Source organism: Mycteria americana, chromosome 3, assembly GCF_035582795.1.
Source record: "Mycteria americana isolate JAX WOST 10 ecotype Jacksonville Zoo and Gardens chromosome 3, USCA_MyAme_1.0, whole genome shotgun sequence".
NCBI lineage: Eukaryota > Metazoa > Chordata > Aves > Ciconiiformes > Ciconiidae > Mycteria > Mycteria americana.
In genome coordinates this window covers 80087365-80104508 of record NC_134367.1, presented here as the reverse complement: position 1 = coordinate 80104508, position 17144 = coordinate 80087365, and the positions used below count along the sequence as shown (strand labels likewise).

At 43.5% G+C, this 17144-nt stretch overlaps 1 long non-coding RNA gene across 1 annotated transcript; it reads right to left on the bottom strand.

Annotated features, from left to right (window-relative positions):
• Positions 1 to 2001: 2001 nt before the first annotated feature.
• On the bottom strand, positions 2002 to 8646 carry LOC142407754 (uncharacterized). The gene is made up of 4 exons (XR_012775033.1): positions 8569 to 8646; positions 4199 to 4278; positions 2540 to 2713; positions 2002 to 2173 (listed from the first exon to the last, which is right to left on the bottom strand). It is a non-coding gene; the product is annotated as an uncharacterized LOC142407754 (long non-coding RNA).
• Positions 8647 to 17144: the final 8498 nt, after the last annotated feature.

Sequence of the window (17144 nt, the reverse complement as noted above, 5' to 3'; positions counted from 1 at the left end):
AATAAGCCTCTTTAACAAAACTGCACTAAAGCTATTGTGGTAACTTTTGTCCAGAGATTGAGGAAATGCATTTCATTTCCTTCAGTGGAGGCTTTGGCTTATAAAATCCTTTGGGTTTTCATCGCATTAGTCCTGCTAGTGAGATCTGAGCATTAAACCCCCAAACAAATAACAGTTTAATACATTACAGAACAGGTAAGCAGGCATTGCCAAGATCTAAAAGGCAGAACGTTTGCAACTTTATTATTGAGCAAGACTTTCTTTCTCTTCTTTACAACTGAATTCTGAATTTGCTCCATAAAAAGAAGAGAGACAGCCAGACCAAAGGGCACATTTCCTCTGAAACAGAAGATTAAATGTAAATGCTGGATGGCATATCCTTAAAACCTGGAGATGAGATTGTGAAAAGACTTAGTAGCTGTGGTATTCTTATTTGTTCTAGGCTTAAGAGGAAGAAGGTCACTTATCAGGGAAATTAATACAAAATTTCCTACTCACCATATGTTTAAAATCATCTTAGTCTCACTAATTTTAATAGTTCAGCTCTCTTCTTCTGACTGAAAATTCACTTCCCTGCTTGTTCTCATTTGCCAGCATTTTCTGCTGAGAAGTGTAATATGCCTCGGTATATTACAGCAAAGGAAGGGGAACACATATCCAAATGAAAAGAGAGTTTATGGACTCAGAAAACTGGGACTTAAGGCACAGCTAAAATTCACTGCACCGCAGCCAAAAGAATAGATCCATTGGCTGTCAATAATTAGTATATTCGTAGTATATTCTTGCATGGTTGAGGCAGTAAAAAAACTAAGATTGTGTCTTCACTAGAAAAAAGAGTAGTGTTAGCAGGAAGTAATTAGTAAGCCACATCTACATCACTTAAAATCCCTGTAGGGCCTAGGCACCTGTAGATTTTTTTCTTAGGTAGGTAAATAAAGTAAGCATTGTGTCCCAAGCTAGTGGGACACACCTGACACCTAACTGGCCTTGGAAAACTAAAGTGGGCTAATCTACACTAAAATTAACACTCTCCTGGCAGTGAAAACAAAACCTGAGTGGGATACAATAGAAGTAGGATAACAAATTCTCAGTTTTGCCTGGGGACCCCCTCTGAATTCACCTTGGCAGGCACAAGCTGATTTGCACAGATGGCAAACAAAGATTTTTTTTCCCTTCTCCCTTGAGCTGCTCTGGAGCCGGACTCCCTGCTTGACATGGTCCCTTGCAAGGGTCCTGCTCTTGGACGGTTCCCTGCACCTCAGAGGAGGTGCATTCCCACCTCCCTTGTCCGCAGGCAGAGGGCTGTGCTAGAGGAACGGCTTCCTCATAGCAGCACACAAAGCTCAAACCAAACCCACGGTATTTATTGTCTAAAAAATAGTGGATAATGTCTCAGGAAAGGTGTTAAATGGTATAGATTTCGTTCCTATCATGGCAAAGGGCTTCAATTTAGATATGTAAATACCTGCCTTTGATCTGGAGAAATTAGGCATGGGTGTTGGTTCAGTAGATGGGATGATGTCATGCTTCGGATTATGCCCTCATTTCCTCTTGGTGCTTTCCCACACCGGGCACACACTGAGCCCGTCTGTTGCTAAACTACACGTGGCACGCTGGTGAGCAAGCCAGCCAGAGACCAGGAGAATTGCTATTTTTGTTTTGTCTTCTTAAATCGAGACTGCCTCACTGACATAAATAAGCACAAATATTTCCAGAAGGCTGCATTTTCAGGATTTTTTTCCTCTAATACAAAGAACAGCAAGTTATTATTCTGTCAATGAGCAAACAAGAACACCCACAACCATTTGGTCAAAGCAGCTTCCTGCCACCACCACGCAGCACATGCTCAAAATGACAGCCGGGCTCAGGGGCGTACGCACGGATTCTAAAGCACCAGCTCCGGCTTCCAGGTGGCTCCAGCAGCTGAGCCACTGCCCCAGTGGGACAGCACGGACGCGTGCCCCAGATGCCCCCTCTCCTCATCCCCTCCTTATTCCTCCTCCTCCCCGCGTGTGCATGCGTGCGGGCACGCAGCCGATTCAGAACCCGGCGTCAGGAAACAATTCATTTGTCTAGAGCCGCAGAACCAGGCTAATCTGAAGTACGCTCGCGTTTGAAACGGTCGGGGAGCACGAAGCAGAGCCGCGTGGGTCGCAGCAGAAAGAACCCAGACCTGCAGATGAAAATTATTTTGTCTTTAAACCCACAGCAGAGAGATAAGGCAAAAAAAAAATTAGAAAAAAGACGGGTCAGCTTGCAATCTCCCCTCCTAAAGATAAGTCAGAAGGACAGTGTGTATCTCCCTCCTGAAGCTTTGTTAATTTGAGCAGTTTTGCTAGCTGGAAGATTTACAGAGAGGGAGGGTTAGCAAATTCTTCTGCATCTCCACTGTGCCAGAAATCTCCCTAGAAGCAGAAGACTTCGTATCACATCCTCAGCCTTATAGCAGATTTTTAAAAAGTACTATGTGACAAGCACAATCAAATCCATGCACAATGAAAGTAGACATAGAGAAGCTATTTTATAGCTGCAAACTAACATGTGTTCGTCAGTGTGCCGCAGTGCCAAAAAGCTTAAATTTGTGTGAGAAGGGAGGAAAATCAACTCCAGAAAAGCAAAACTGTTACAGATTACGATCAGCCAGTGCCAGTCCAGTCTATCCTGATGTAACTTTCCTTCTTCACAAGAGGACAGGGTAACAGAAAATGCGTATCTGGAAAATAAAGAGGAGAGAGAGCAACTGGCTTGTGCCTGACAGGAATTTCTCCAGCAGCACAGAGAGACTCATTAGAATTTTTCCCATGACACACCACAAAAGATGGCTGGAGAAAACAAAGTGAGATGCTGGAGCTCAGTATATTTCTTTGTCCTTGAGAAGCCTGGCCTTGCTGAATCTCACGGGCTAATGCATGCATAATTTGGGGCAGCTGATTAAGTTTATTGTGTTCCCGACTAAATCGAGAGGAGTGAGGGAGGGAGGGGGAAAAGAAACAAAGTTGGCTTTAATTAAAGCTCTGCAATTGTCTTTAATATTTACATAATGTGCTATCATAATTGCCCCTGATTGGAGACTTAAGATGCACAGAAGAAAATGACACGCTGGAAGTCCCCAGCTGAGGAAACAAAAAGCAAGACAGCCCCTTTCCCTTCCCCCCGTCACTCCAAACCAAATCAAAAGCCACCGAAGAGGAATTGCGCTGAGGCGCTTTATAAGGCCGAGAGCTCTGCCATGGGCTCAGACCAGGATACCTCTTTCCGTGCTGGTAGGCTGCGAGCGGATGGCTGCTCTGGCAGAGACCGTAGCATCTGCCAGCTTCCCACACCTAGTCAGATGTGTGCTGCTCCTCTGGCACGGGGCTGGACACTTGGCAGAGGCTGGGGAGAGCTCCTAAACCCACCGGGGGTGTCTGGTGCGCATTTCCAGATTTAACTGAGAAGTTCCCAGTGGGGAGGAGACCACGAGCTCCACAGGAGAAGGAAGCAATGCCACCTCAGAGGAGGGTAATCATTCCTTAAGATCCATTCCACCAATGTCATTCATAAGTTTTTTTAGATAGGAGACTATCATGTTATTCTATTGGAAATTAATAGAACTGTCAGTGTTTCTTAAATTTAAAAAGAGCAAGAAGTCTAGACCTGAATCAAAGACAGGGACCTCCTGCAGCCTGGGGATGATCTCCAGTCTAGGTCCAAGTGCTATGGATCAGAGCCACCTCCAGAGCGTCCTGGGCTGCAGTTACAGATCTGGTGTTTGAATGCGGATGCTCGTAACCATGTGCCCATGCAGCATAGGTAGCTCCCGAAGAAATGTTTTGAGCATCTCTGTGAGGTCCCTTTTGATTTGGGATTGCAGACATTTTGTTTGTAATTACATGCAAAGGCAGGCACCATTCTGGTCTCAGTGTTGCTGCAGCCACTTGGGAGGAAAAATATTCATTGCAGTCTCCCCCATGGAAAACTCTCTTCTGTTTTCTCATTGACTTTCCTGATAGAAAACAATAAATAAGTACAGTTTATGTTCTTTTTGTGAAAAGAAGTATATCAAGAATGCTGGTGATAAAGAGGATTTCATCAACTGGGAGCAAAAATAGTTTCCATGACATTGATGTCCCTTCATTTTGTAACAGACGACAGTGTTGTGCAAAAATAAGGTTTTGGCTCTGCATGTTTTTCTCAGACATTTAAGATCTGTACCTACAAGAGTCACAACTGGATCAGTGTGTCCTCTGTAGATTGTGCAGGTCCAGGCTGTATCCACAAGGGCTTCCACAGGTTCACCTAATGAGAAAAATGCTGATTTGTTTTCATTATTTAGTCTTAAAAATGTCATCATTGAACATTTTGCTACTGATTTTTTTCCTAACAGCCATGGAAAAAACCCATTTCTTAGATACACAAAGTGCCACAATTCATGTTTAATGGTTTAAGGGTGGAAATTAGTGTTTGCAAAGAGCTACGAGTGAGCAAAGCTCACAAATATCCCTTCCCAGTGGCTGGATGAAGGAGAAGCAGCATACAATGTAGTGGCACATATATTTCCAGCTTGTACACTACCTTCATTACAAGCAGCTGCTCTCCATTTCTGCTGCAGCAAGAGACTGAGGGAGAGCAGAACATTTTTGGTTTAGTCCTCAAGGCAGAATGCCAGTTACAGCATCCTACATCTAGCTGCACCTTTTGCACTAGTGATTCTGCTGAGAGATGGTTGCTGTATTGCAGAGAGTCTATGCAACGCCTTTTGGTTGGATTGCTGTTTATAGTGATTTTTCTATAAATGGTATGATCTCACCAAATGATAGCAATGAAGCAGCTGGGACATGGGAAACATACCTGCTGTACCAGCCACTCTTGGAGTAGCAACTTTCTTGGAGCACATGGATTAAACTACAGTAATCTAACTTACTTTTCAGCACTAGGTTGCTTTTTCATATGGGCATCAGCATATCGATTTACCAGACTATGACTTTATATTTTTGATTGTTTTGCTTTAACTTTCCAGGCATTGCAGTACAGAGAAACCAAAAATGAGTTTCTGTCCCTCCCTTCAGAGCATAGCTATGACTCATGAAGTTTGTGCATTCACTTGGAAATATGGTGCTGCGTCATTCGCACTATATAACAGCAATAACATACAGAAACTGCACTGATGCTTCAGGCATCAAATAACCTATTTACTGGCAGGGAGGGCCTATATGTGCACTGCTGTTTTCACTAGCTCCTGACTCAGAATACAGCAGGGACCACTAGCAGACTCGGGAACTACTTAAAGGTTTAGTACCCTGGTCCAATCCATTATTTATATTCTTTTCTCTTCAATATAAAAATGACAATGCTAGAAGTGCATTACCATCATTAGATATGCAAGACACTAAAAAATGCCTGGGAGACCACTTACGACGTATCTCTAGTTCCTGTACTATAGTCATCATGACAGTATCCAAAGTAGTGCAGTTGCTGGTACCAGCAAGAACTTTCTGCCAGTAATCATAGACCTTGTAGAAACAGATGCTGGTAGAAAAAGAGTAGTTTTCCTAGAGGCTAATATCACTGAAGTTCAAAAACCCAATATTGTTTTTCTCCTTCAGATTATTCCATTTCAAACATTCAGGCTTAGGCTTCTCTGCTTGAGGCCACCTGAGCATAAAGATAACTCAAGAGGAACATGAGCAAGTTTCTCTTGAAGAGAAATGCCAAGTGGGACATAAAGACCAGTGCGGAAAGAGCATTTCTATCCTAACCTACACTACCGATTCCGGAAAAGAAAGCTGTAAAAGTTTGAGCTTCAGTATGGCTGGTGCTTTATTCCGGGCCTAGGCATCCACTCAATTCTGCAAAGAAAAAGAGCAGAAGACAGACTAGGAACTGCACTGTAGGTAGGAGCCTAATTGTCAGTGGAAAGGGATATTTTCTCCTCCTTTTGGTGGCAAGCAGTCTGTTTTATCCTAGCAGTTTGTATTGGACTACATTTCCAAACACATAAAAGTTATGTGGGAATAAGGGTTGAACAGGTGGTCCTCTTTAAAACTCTTTTCTATTTAGATGGTATTTCAAAGTGGAGATGAACATGGAGCACTGGTTGAGGTAGAAATTCTTTCTGTAGCTCACCATCTGCCATTGCGCAGTGCATTACAACATTTATTGGCTTTACTTAACAGTTAATGAAAAACTACCATCAACAGCTGCCATCACTCCCACTACAGATTGTAATAAATAATAGCCTGTTTGGCTCATAGCCCTCATTCTCCTGCTCTAGAGAAATAAGAGCTAGGGAGTCCACAAATAATCAGTAAAATTGGGGGACAATAAAAAATGGCTAGAACTCTGTGATCAATTTGACTTTTATTGCAACTGTGTTTTGCCCAGCCTCGACAAACATTTAAAAAAAGATTTATATCTATATATCTATATAAAGGGATAATTAAAGGGATTCCAGTCCTGCTTTTCCCTGAAGTCTTTTGCATTGACTGCAGTGGGAGCAGGGATGGTCCACTGGCCTATTACAAAAAATCCATTGGCCTGTTATAAATGTAAAAATTTATAATTGGGTATGCACTCAATTTCAGACTCTAGAATTTTGCCTTGTTTTGATGTTTTTTTATAAATCAGCTTCGTTTTACCCTACTTTTAATTAAGTTATGAAATCCTCTGCTTCATTGGCTCTTGCATTTTTTGGCCAGATATTCAAAAGAGCTCTACTTCTCTATGAGCACCTCAAAGAAGTTGCCAGAGTCTCAACGGTTCTCCAAAATTTCTACTGGAAATTTGGCTGATCAATATCAGTTTGGCCAGTCTCATTTTCAGACTGAGGAAATCCAACTTTTTGAAAATATGTCTTCAAACATCTGCTTGTAGCTGTTGTTTCCGATCCTAGACCGGAGTCCTTTGTTATTCACACATAGAAGAGTAATACAGGTGGATCACTGTCAGTGTGATAAAATAATAGTGTTTAGTTTTATGTGAAGTCATCGTAAAATTAACAATGCAGACACATTCATGGCTCAACATCTCCTCCAAGTGAAAATAAAAGCTCCACCCAGGTTCTTCACAGATCAGTGAGGAGATGAAAGACTGGATAACTGGAACTACCAGCAGCTGTGCAGTGACATGCACATGAGTATAAATCCCAACAGAGATGCAGACACCGAAAGCACAGAGCTGCAGCTGAGGCAGACTGTATTTTATCCAAACTTCACTTAGACCTCCTTAACTGCGACGTTGTCGAGAGAAGTACACTAAGGGTTCATCCCATAAATGACTAGCCTAAGAATAGGTTTAGAGATATGGGAAATGAGCTATTCTCAGAGCTATTCTAGAACAGTTGGCTATTTTCAGGCTCTTATCTTGTTTCCTTTACCTATTTAGTATATTTTCATTTTCTACTTTGAGAAATCCACACCACATAATTCCAAACAATTAGTTATACTTGGAACTCAAAAAAAGGAATTTTCACTTTCATTACCATGGTTCTCGTCCCTGTACAAGAAGAGGCGAGCATCTGAACACAGGAGGAGTGAGCAGATGAACGTTTTATCAGAGTACGTGAGACTGGCAAGACCACTGCCGGAACACTGCAGACAAATCTGTTATCTAAGTTTTTAAAAAGATATTTTAAAATTGAAAGAGAAGCAGAAAGGAGTCAGAAAGTTTTTCCATCAGTCAGAGAAAATGTGTTACAGTGGGAGAATGAAGACGCTCAGCTTGCTTAGAACAAGGAAGTCAAGATAAAGGACAAACATCAAGAAGTGACTTGACAAAGTATATAGAATTATTTCCCTGGGATAAACAAGAAGCTAGCAAACCTCCAGACTGAATGGCCAAACATAAAGCTACACAGTTTCAAAGGTATAAATAAACCTTATTTTCAGTTCTTCCTCTTACAAGGCTCATCCCTAGCCCCTCCAGTAAGAGATACAAACTCATGGAATAAACTACCAAAGCAAATGATGACTCCTGCGTCTTTGACATCCTCAAATTGGGATGAAGCTTGCATTAGCCAAGCAGAAGTTGCTGAAATCAGTATCCAAGTAACTGGATGAAGCTTAGTGGCCTCTAACGGGCAGGAAGTCAAAGCCAGGATATTTCATGGTCCTTTTTGGTTTAACACCTACAGTTCCCCACAGTTAGCATATTTGTATATACTTAAGTGCTTTATTGACAACCTGAAATGCTAAAAAGAAGTAAAAATCCAATGTAGTGAGAAATAAACCCTCTGATACTTCAGACGGTTCTAAGCAAGAATTATGTCCTCCACTACAGAGATATTTACAATCACTTCTCCTCATAATGTAATGTGTTTTGGTGCCCTTTCCAAAGTTCCCTCCTTTGGCACAGAAGAGGACTCTGACACTTAGCAGGGGCGCAAGCTGAGAGCCCACGATTACAGCTCTGTCTCCAGCTCATTTGTCAGCCCTCGCCTGCCCTTCTGAGCTTGGGACACCCCTGGAAACGCAGAACATGGGGACCCTATTCCCACCTCTTCTATCACACTCTTCAGCCACCTGCAGCACCTCTGTCCTGGCTTTATACCCCTTATATTTGTGAGAACAGGGGAAAGGAGCATTTTCTCACCTTTGCAATATACTTTGAGAAGTTTAAGTGAAGAGTGATATCCAGTTGCCGCACAGCTCTATTTTTTTTCAGTGTCAGTCCATACCACAAGACGAGAAGAAATCTGAGTGCTAAATATCTGAAATACACTAGGCAGGAACAGATTTAATGGGAAAATTATTTCTCCCTTCCCTCAGAGCAGACCAGTTTTTTGAAGGCATGAACTACTTCATGTAACACAGTCCCAACTCCACAGCTGGGTCACATCTGCCCACAGCACTAAGGAAACTTCTTATTTCTGTGAAGTTGCTCTGAGTGGAAGCACCCACACGTTTACTTTCACAACAGGAGGCTGAGGCTTTCTGTACCACTCTAGAAATGCAGCCGCTCTCAGATCCACAAATGCTCCCCAGAGTGCGGGTGGGCTCAGAGTTTGGGTTTGTAAACATTTGGACCCCAAGCTATCATCTAACACAAAACGGGCTTTTTCAAAGAATATATCTGGGGTGTCACTCATTGCTAGAAATACTATTGACACCTGGCTTTCCTCGGTATTTCAGTCACAGGTTTGGCATCAGAACTGTCACAACATGTTGCAATCACTCAGATGACTAATACATTAAGGTATTTTTGTGGCAGAGGCCTGGAATACTTCCCACATTTCCCCTTTTGTCTTTTCAATAGAGACGGATTATCCCTTTCTTTCTCATTCCCTGTTAAGTCCCTAAAATGTATACTTCATTGAAACACAACATCCAAGGATCTTAAGAGCTATACAGCACATACAGTCCTCCCTAAACCGGACACTGTGTAATCTGCTTTTCTGGGAGCTCATCGTCTGAGGGTGAACCAGGAATCGGCTTACGGGAACCAGGCTCTGTATGTTTGTTGTCCCAAGAGCAGCACTGCTTGAGTTCCCCAGCTGCAAAATGGGAAGCTGAGGCCAGAGAGCTCTCAAAACTCAGAGACTGGTGTCAACCAGGGTCCTGACAGCCGCCCAGGGGCCCTTCGGGCTTGCCATGCCCAGAACAGGCAGCTTCTGAGATTCTCCCATGCTAGGACAAATACCCATTTCATCTCAGGAGGGACCAAGTGCAGCTCTGTGAAAATAAAATCAGTTCCTAGCGTACATTAAACATTTTTTTTTTCCCACATGAGAGCCAAGTTTCAAAAATAAGCCTAGGAAACTGAAATTCAAAGTCCAACTTAATCCCTTACATTTCTGAATAGTCAAAATCCTCTCTTATCTCTTCTCCCTCAGTTCATCATTGACCTCTGAAGACAGGGCATGCATAAGTTGCCCCATAATAGGAAAGCCATCTTTATTTAAAAGATTGCACAACCCTTTGGTTGGTATTAGCTGTACATGAAACACAGAAACTAATGACCATTTCAATTGTCTGAGGACTTGTCCCCGCCTGTAAGGTAGGTCAGCTCCTACACCTCCTCTCACGGCTGACAGCTTCCACTGGCCTACTGGCAGGTACCTTCCCTGCCAAGGGATCAGCTGCCTCCCATATTATGGAGAGGGGACCCAGGCCTTGCAGGCTGCACAGCAAGGACCATGGTTTATAGCGTTTACAAGAATGCAATTGAACCAACCGGCATAAATCTTCAGTCGGTCTTGGGCTTGGTTTTGGGATCCAAAAGTTTTTGGATTTTGGATCAAGTTGCAAAATATTTTGGATTTTTGGATTTTGGATGTGTCAGTAAACAGAATACACATTCTGTTCTTGCTTGTTCTTCTGTGGTTTTGCTCTGCTGCTTCTCCAACAGCTTTCTCTGACATATCTCACAAGAGTCATTGCCTTCTTCCTCTCAGCTTTCGGCTGGGCGTGGGCAAAGATAACCTTCGTTTTATGGAGGCGTGTAAGGTTACACTAATCCCTGTGTTTTCCACTAATTCTGTGTTACATAATGAAATCTACAGTAGCTGAAAAGGCTTTGGGATGTGCTACAAAATTTCTGTTTCCTTTCCAAGATTTGGTACTCTGTGTGGACTGCATTGTTTGTGGTGAGAGGATGATTTTTCATACCCGCATACCAAGGCCCCGATTCCACAAAAGCTTCGGCACTCACTCAGGTGAATCACCCTATGGACTTCTGCTGAGAGTAAAGATGGCCATACCAACAAGCATGCCAGGGCTTTACGCTCTTCTGACCTATTTTGGGCACAATGCTGATCTCCTTTTGATATAAGTTCAAAGTAAATCACTTTAATAGATTTTTCTTTCTGTGCAAAGACAATGGAAATACTAAGTGGAATAATAAATAGCATAGCATTAACTAATGCTATATAGCTAAAAAACCTTACTTTGAAACACAGTGACTGATGTTCTTATTAGTAACTTCAAGTACAAATATTCCCCCTTTACAGTGATCAGCAGCTTCAGGGCCTTTTGATTATTATTATTATTATTTTGTATCCTCTCTGTTTTAATTATAATGCATTTTGCACTTCTCTAGCAGTTTTCATCTGAAATCTTAAATTACTTTGCAAGCATGAATTCATTAAACCTCACAACGTCCCTCTGAGGAAGCTGTTTAATTAATACACCCAAGTTATGGATGGGCAAATTCAGGCACACAGATATTAAGTAATTTTCCCAAAGTCACAGAGTAAATCGTCAAAAAGAACAGGATGAGAATTTAAGGGCCACATGCTGCCAGGTCACATGGATATGAACATGGAGAAGTATGTGTGAAGATAACACAGAGCTTGCAGGTTCCCACTCATCTGAAACCAGCTGGGGGTACGCCCTCCCTTACTGCCTGCCAGACCACGGACCCCTCTTTCAGATCTAATTGTTTCAACCAAACTGGGCTCAAAGGCTTGCTGGGGTAACCATCGTGTGGCATCACTAGTGGCATCACTACCATCACGTAGTGGTTTAGATGAAAGGAAAATAGGGCTTTTGGTTTTGCCCGTGCAGGAGCTTTACTTTTTTCTCTGCTGAAGCTCACCCCTGTGCCTGAGTGCAGGGCAGCAGAGACTCGGCAGCCGCAGCAGCACATCAGCCGGAGCTAGGGTCTCTTTCCCTACCTTTGACTGGCTCCTGCAATGGACTACTTCGTTGCACCCCAATCTGAGAGCCCCTATCTCCTCCTAATGTCCGGGAGGCTATTTCCATCCCTTCTAACAGCCCCAATGTATAAAGGAGCCCGGGATGCAAAGGAGTTTGGCAGCAACAGATACATTTTCACTGCCAAAGCTTCTGTCTCTCTAATGGAAACACTGCTAGTACACAGTCATCTGATATGGTGACAGGTTTGGGGGGTTTTCTCTTTTGCTCAGAGCTCTTTTCCTTGAAGGAATTGAAATCCACAAGCCAGGCAGCAGTGCAGGGAGGGAGCAGTGCCCATGCAGCATCGTGAGTGCTGCGCATGCAGGGCCACGAGGCTGCTTACAGCTGAGACAGTCTGCGCCCACAGCGCTGCTGAAATCAGTGGGTCCTAAAGGTGCTGAATGTCACTCCAGACTGGATCAGCACTGTCAACTAACTGCTTCAGGAATAATTGCATCCATGTTAACAAGGCTCCAAGTACTTTCAGAGCTTCACTCATTCTCTTTCTTTGAATACAATTCTGAATTAAAATCATATATTTACCCCAGCTCAAGCCTTCTTCCCTTCCTTTTTTTCACCTTATTTTCCTCTTAAATGCTACAGAAATTGCTTTCCTGGGACATGAAAACTAATGTATGCAAATTGTTACACAGCATTACCACTGCCGTGGTGCCACTATGTTGCTGAGATAGTTAATTACCAGGATAATGCAGTTTGTCTGCTCTCTATCCCCTCGTGCTGCTCCTAAAAGGAAACAAAGGAAACGACATCAGAGAGACAAAGAGAGAGAGAATTCAGTCCCCTATTAATAACGCCATAAAGGAAATAAAGGATTAAAGGCCGCTCGCAGCACACATGGCATACAGCTTTGTATGGCACAGATGCTGAAGAGGGTCTTGGAACTGGGTCTGCACCTGGCCACATTATTCATCAAGAGATAAACCTTGAGATCCTTTCTTAATTTACATTGAATTGCTTTTATGCCAAAAGGAATTTCACAGAAGTGAGATCTAAGTGAAATCCAAGGCCAGTGGCAAGAGCATTGCTTGGATTCACACAATGCCTCTAGTCTCGATTCTGCCATTTTCGTGCAGCTATCACATTAGCAGGTGACTTAAATTGCTGTTGCTTTCCTTGTCTGCAAAAGGAGAGGTAACTTTCTCCCCCATAAAAAGCCGTGGGATTTACCCTAGGGTTCAAATTCTAATGCCTGGTGTCTCCCAATAGGGCAAGATGTTCTCAGTGACTGAGGAGCCAGGTCCTCACAAGAGATCAGTAATGTCATCACCAGGCTTTTCATCCTCACTGCAATCAATGATGGCTTTTCTGAAAGCCTATGACAGAGGGTGGTCCTGAATAAAAATGACATGATTTAGCCTTAGGAAGCATACAGAGACTTAATAAAAAAAATAAAAATCAAGAAGCCCTGTGGATTCTAATGACTGCATAATTTTTAGAGCTGTTCTGTGGGATTTAACAGCAATTTTAAAAGGATGGTTAAAACTGCCATATTGAATACACAATTGCTTATTGCATTTAAAGGGTTATTATTTATTTTAAAATTGTTTCTATTGATCTCATTCAACCTCTTTATGATCACATTTGTGCTGTTCCTCCCAGGTTCTATAAGACGCTTCCACAAAGGCGGGCTGTCCCTGTAGGTGACATCCATTAAAAGGGTCAGTTGTTCTGAAAGAAAGAGAAAGCAATGAGAAAACCCAGCGCTGACGGCGTGGGTAGGCACCAGCACCCCACCTCCAGCTGTCTCCAGCCAATGACACTAGCAGGCGATGAGGTAATGCTTGCATCCCATCCTCTACGGCAGCGCTTCGGTGGTTTATAATTCTCCTTAAACGAGACAAAACCAGGAGGCTTCTCTCTCTCTTGTTGTGCTGGTGCAAATGAGCATCTGAATTCAGATCTTCACAGTTACAGGGAAAGGGGGGCGGCGGGGAAGTGTGCCAGTGCTCAAGCTTTTCTTCCCTTCCCTCTTTTGTAGCACAGAAGCGAGTTTGAAGTGTTTTACTCACGCAAGTTAAAGGAAATCCAAGCCGGTGTTTTGGTTCCTGCTGCAGACAAATCCCAGGACGAACTGGTTCTGAAGGCTTCTGAGTAAATTTAGAAAACTGCCATTTTTGTATCACTCACAAACCAGCTTACTCTCTTTTCATCATCCTAGTGCACCCAAGGGAAAAAAAAAAAGACTTTGTGACTCAGTATTTAAAACATATCAGTGGGGGGAAAGACCACAGAAATGGCTTTGTTTTCCTCAGCCGGTGTATTCTGCATGTATTTCAGTCACGCCTCTGTATTTTCTTTGACAGGAAGAACAGCTTCTCCTGTTGGGGCTGGTGCCACCACGGTAGGCAGTCGCTATATGGGACGGGCTCCTGAAACAACAGAGCATTGTCAGCTAAACCTTGGAAGCAGACCGTGTGTTACAGGCAACACTTTGGGAGGGAGAGAATAATTGCCCTCTTCATGCTCAGGGCCCAGGCTACCTCTGCAGGTTTGTAAGGAGGAAGGAAACACCTTGTTACCAACTGAATACACTTGGTGAGAAGTCACAGAGAAGAAAAGAGGGGTTGCGCCCAACAAGCCTGGTCCCAACCATTACCCAAGTCCCCTTACTGCACCCAGAGCAAGAGCCAGCCTGGTGGCATTTTCCTGTCACCCTCCTGTCTGCAAGAGCGATTTAAAATGGATTAACTGTCCTCTATGCTTGCGCATCACCAGCCAGATAATTGTCCTCGGCTGGTCGAACATTTTTAAGTGCTCATTTTTCTGCTAGAAAAAGTATTTCTCCCTTCAATCAAGCACAATTACCCCAACCATCTCTTTTAATCGTTGTCTTTCCAGAAGATATATTCCCTAGGATCTTTCTTGCCAATACCAGTGGATGTTTTGTTAGGGGATTATAGTGACCTGCTGGAGCTGGTGGCCATCTTTCATCTGCAGGAAGACAGTATTAAAACTTTATGGACATGGATACTGGGATGGCTTGTGGGCATGGGGGGTGGATGGGCCAGAAATGGAGACCCAGAAACACACGTGTGAATAGCAGTTGTGCCTCTTGAATCAGAGCCAAAACTCCACAGATGCCCAGCTGGGTGAGTCCATATGGAGCCTCGGGGGCTGGGAGCCACAGAGATGTTACTTATTTTTGAGATGTCTTCCAATTTTAATTGCTGAGGTAGCCTCTTTTCTTTATCTCAACGGGAGTTACAGTGGGAGACCAGAGATACGCAGCTTGGCTGTTTTTCTAGTATAAACCCACCCCGACAAGGGCAGTGGGAAATCAAAATCTGCTGCCAGTTTACACAGCTCTCGGCTCCAGTCCAATCAAGAAGAAACAAAAGGAGAAATGGGAGCATGTTCCCTATCCGCAGCACATCTGCTTCAGTGCACCCAGATACACAGACAGAAGTCCAGTGAGAAGAATGGAGTGAACACGAACTTAGAGAAATCCCACCCTAAGTGTGGAGCCCAATAGCCCTTCTCCTTAAGGCAGGAGATACGCTGGCTTTGTACAGCGCATTGGGAGAAGATTCAAATACAAGAGACAGAAAAGTTTTTGTACAGAAAAAATGAAAAAACACTTCTGTTCAATTAACCTTGAAAAATGATTTTGAACTTTTCTTGCTTTTTATCAAATGTACATTACGGTAGGCATTTTAATGTTTGTCTTTCTATTCTGTAGTCAGCTCGGTAAAACATGTCTTTCATTGTACAGGGATTTCTCCTTTGCTCCTTCCCTTTCTCCCCACCCACTAGTAAAGGCTTTTTGGACAGATTTCCTCTCTCATCTCCACTGAAGTTGTTTTGCAACATGAATGTAGCATTACTGTTGGCAATGACAACTTGCCCTAACCCCTCTTCACTAAGCAACACAGCATGGATGCGCAGAGCCATGATAAGGATGCTCTTCAAATTGTTCACTGATATCAAAATACTATCATTGCACATTGGCGAAAATACTTGTCCATCTACTCCCTGGGCCCTGTTGTATAAAAGGACTCTGCCTTTGCATGGATGCTGCCTCTGCAGGAGCAGCCATTTGCTAGTTCAAGGATGCTCTAGCCTGAGTTACAGGGGGCTATAAAAAGCCAACAGAAAGATGGAAACAACTGGAGAATACAGTAAAACAGCCGACTCTCTCTTCCTTCCTGTTAAGCTACCACTTTACTTGGTCCTTATTCCTGGGTCCAGAAGGGGAATTGGTTTCTCCATGCTGCAGAAAGAGTGGAGAAGAATGAGTGTGTAGCGCAAAGCTGGATCACCTGAAATTTTCCTTGCTTCCAGCTGCCCAAGAGGGAACACTCCTAGCCTCTAAAATTCAGAATGGGATCTTGATTTTGATGCATCCCAGTAGTTACAGGTTTTTGAATCAGTGGCTCTGGTTCAGCTCATGACGGGGATGGACCTAGGCACAATACCCTGAGCAGCTCAGAAATTGACCGTCACTCAACCTGCAAAGGTCTGCAGGTACCACACTTGATTTGGGCCCATGTTTAAGTTAAACTTTGTATGTTCAAGTGATTCTTCCTCCAGGGGAATACCGCAAATAAGAGCTGAGGGTCACAGAGTCTGATCCCTGGAACATGTACAGGTATTTAAAACTTTCACTTGAAGAATTGCAAAAAGTGTCCCTGCTGTGGGAGGAGGAGAGGAAATAAAGCCTCCTGCAGAAACCAGATTCTGTATACTGTCAGTCACGACCAAGAGGGGAACATCTAGAGGAAAAAGAGGAATATTTTTTGGCAAAGCAGTGGGATAAGAACTAAGTCACCCAGGCCGAGGGAGTCAAAATGTACACAAGCTATCAGGAGAAAATAATGCTGAGGGGAAGGAGGATGATATGCAAGAATCTAGTTGCCATGACCAAGAAAAGACATATGGAGGGAGAAGAGAACTCTGCAAAAGAAGGTGAGAGAGCAAATGAAGCAGTGAAGTCAGTTTGTTTAGCAAGGTGCAAAGCATGCGCCTGATGATTTGGAGTACATCACTTTGTGGATGACCCACTTGAGACCTCTTAGGGGAACCTGCTTTCCAGAATGCATGAGCTCTCAGGTCCTGATGGTCAGGAGCCCTTTAGAAAGGCAAACAACAGCATTAGTGGTTTTGGCCTTTCCACATAAAAGAAGCTAAATTGCATCACTACTGCCTGGACTGCCTCCTCACAGAAGAGCTGGCTACGACTGCCTCAATGCAGAAGGAAATTGGGAAATTTTGATATAGGAAAGAGCCTCCTGATGCCTGAAGAAACATGCAACTTGAGGACAGGCAGTGAAGCTTCCAGAAATAGGATTCTCAAGGGGTTAAAGAGCTGGGTGCAGGTAGGGGATGGCATGGGGAGGAACCATGGACACTTATTAGCAGGGGAATAGCATGAGGCCATTGGCAGGGAGACCAATATCACAGTGAGAAGGAGGAATGACAAGTCCAAATCCTAGACATCAGCTGCTCGGTGTGTAAGGAAGCTATAGCTGCAGTGCCTCCCTCACCCCATTATCCTGTGGGAAATATCTCCCC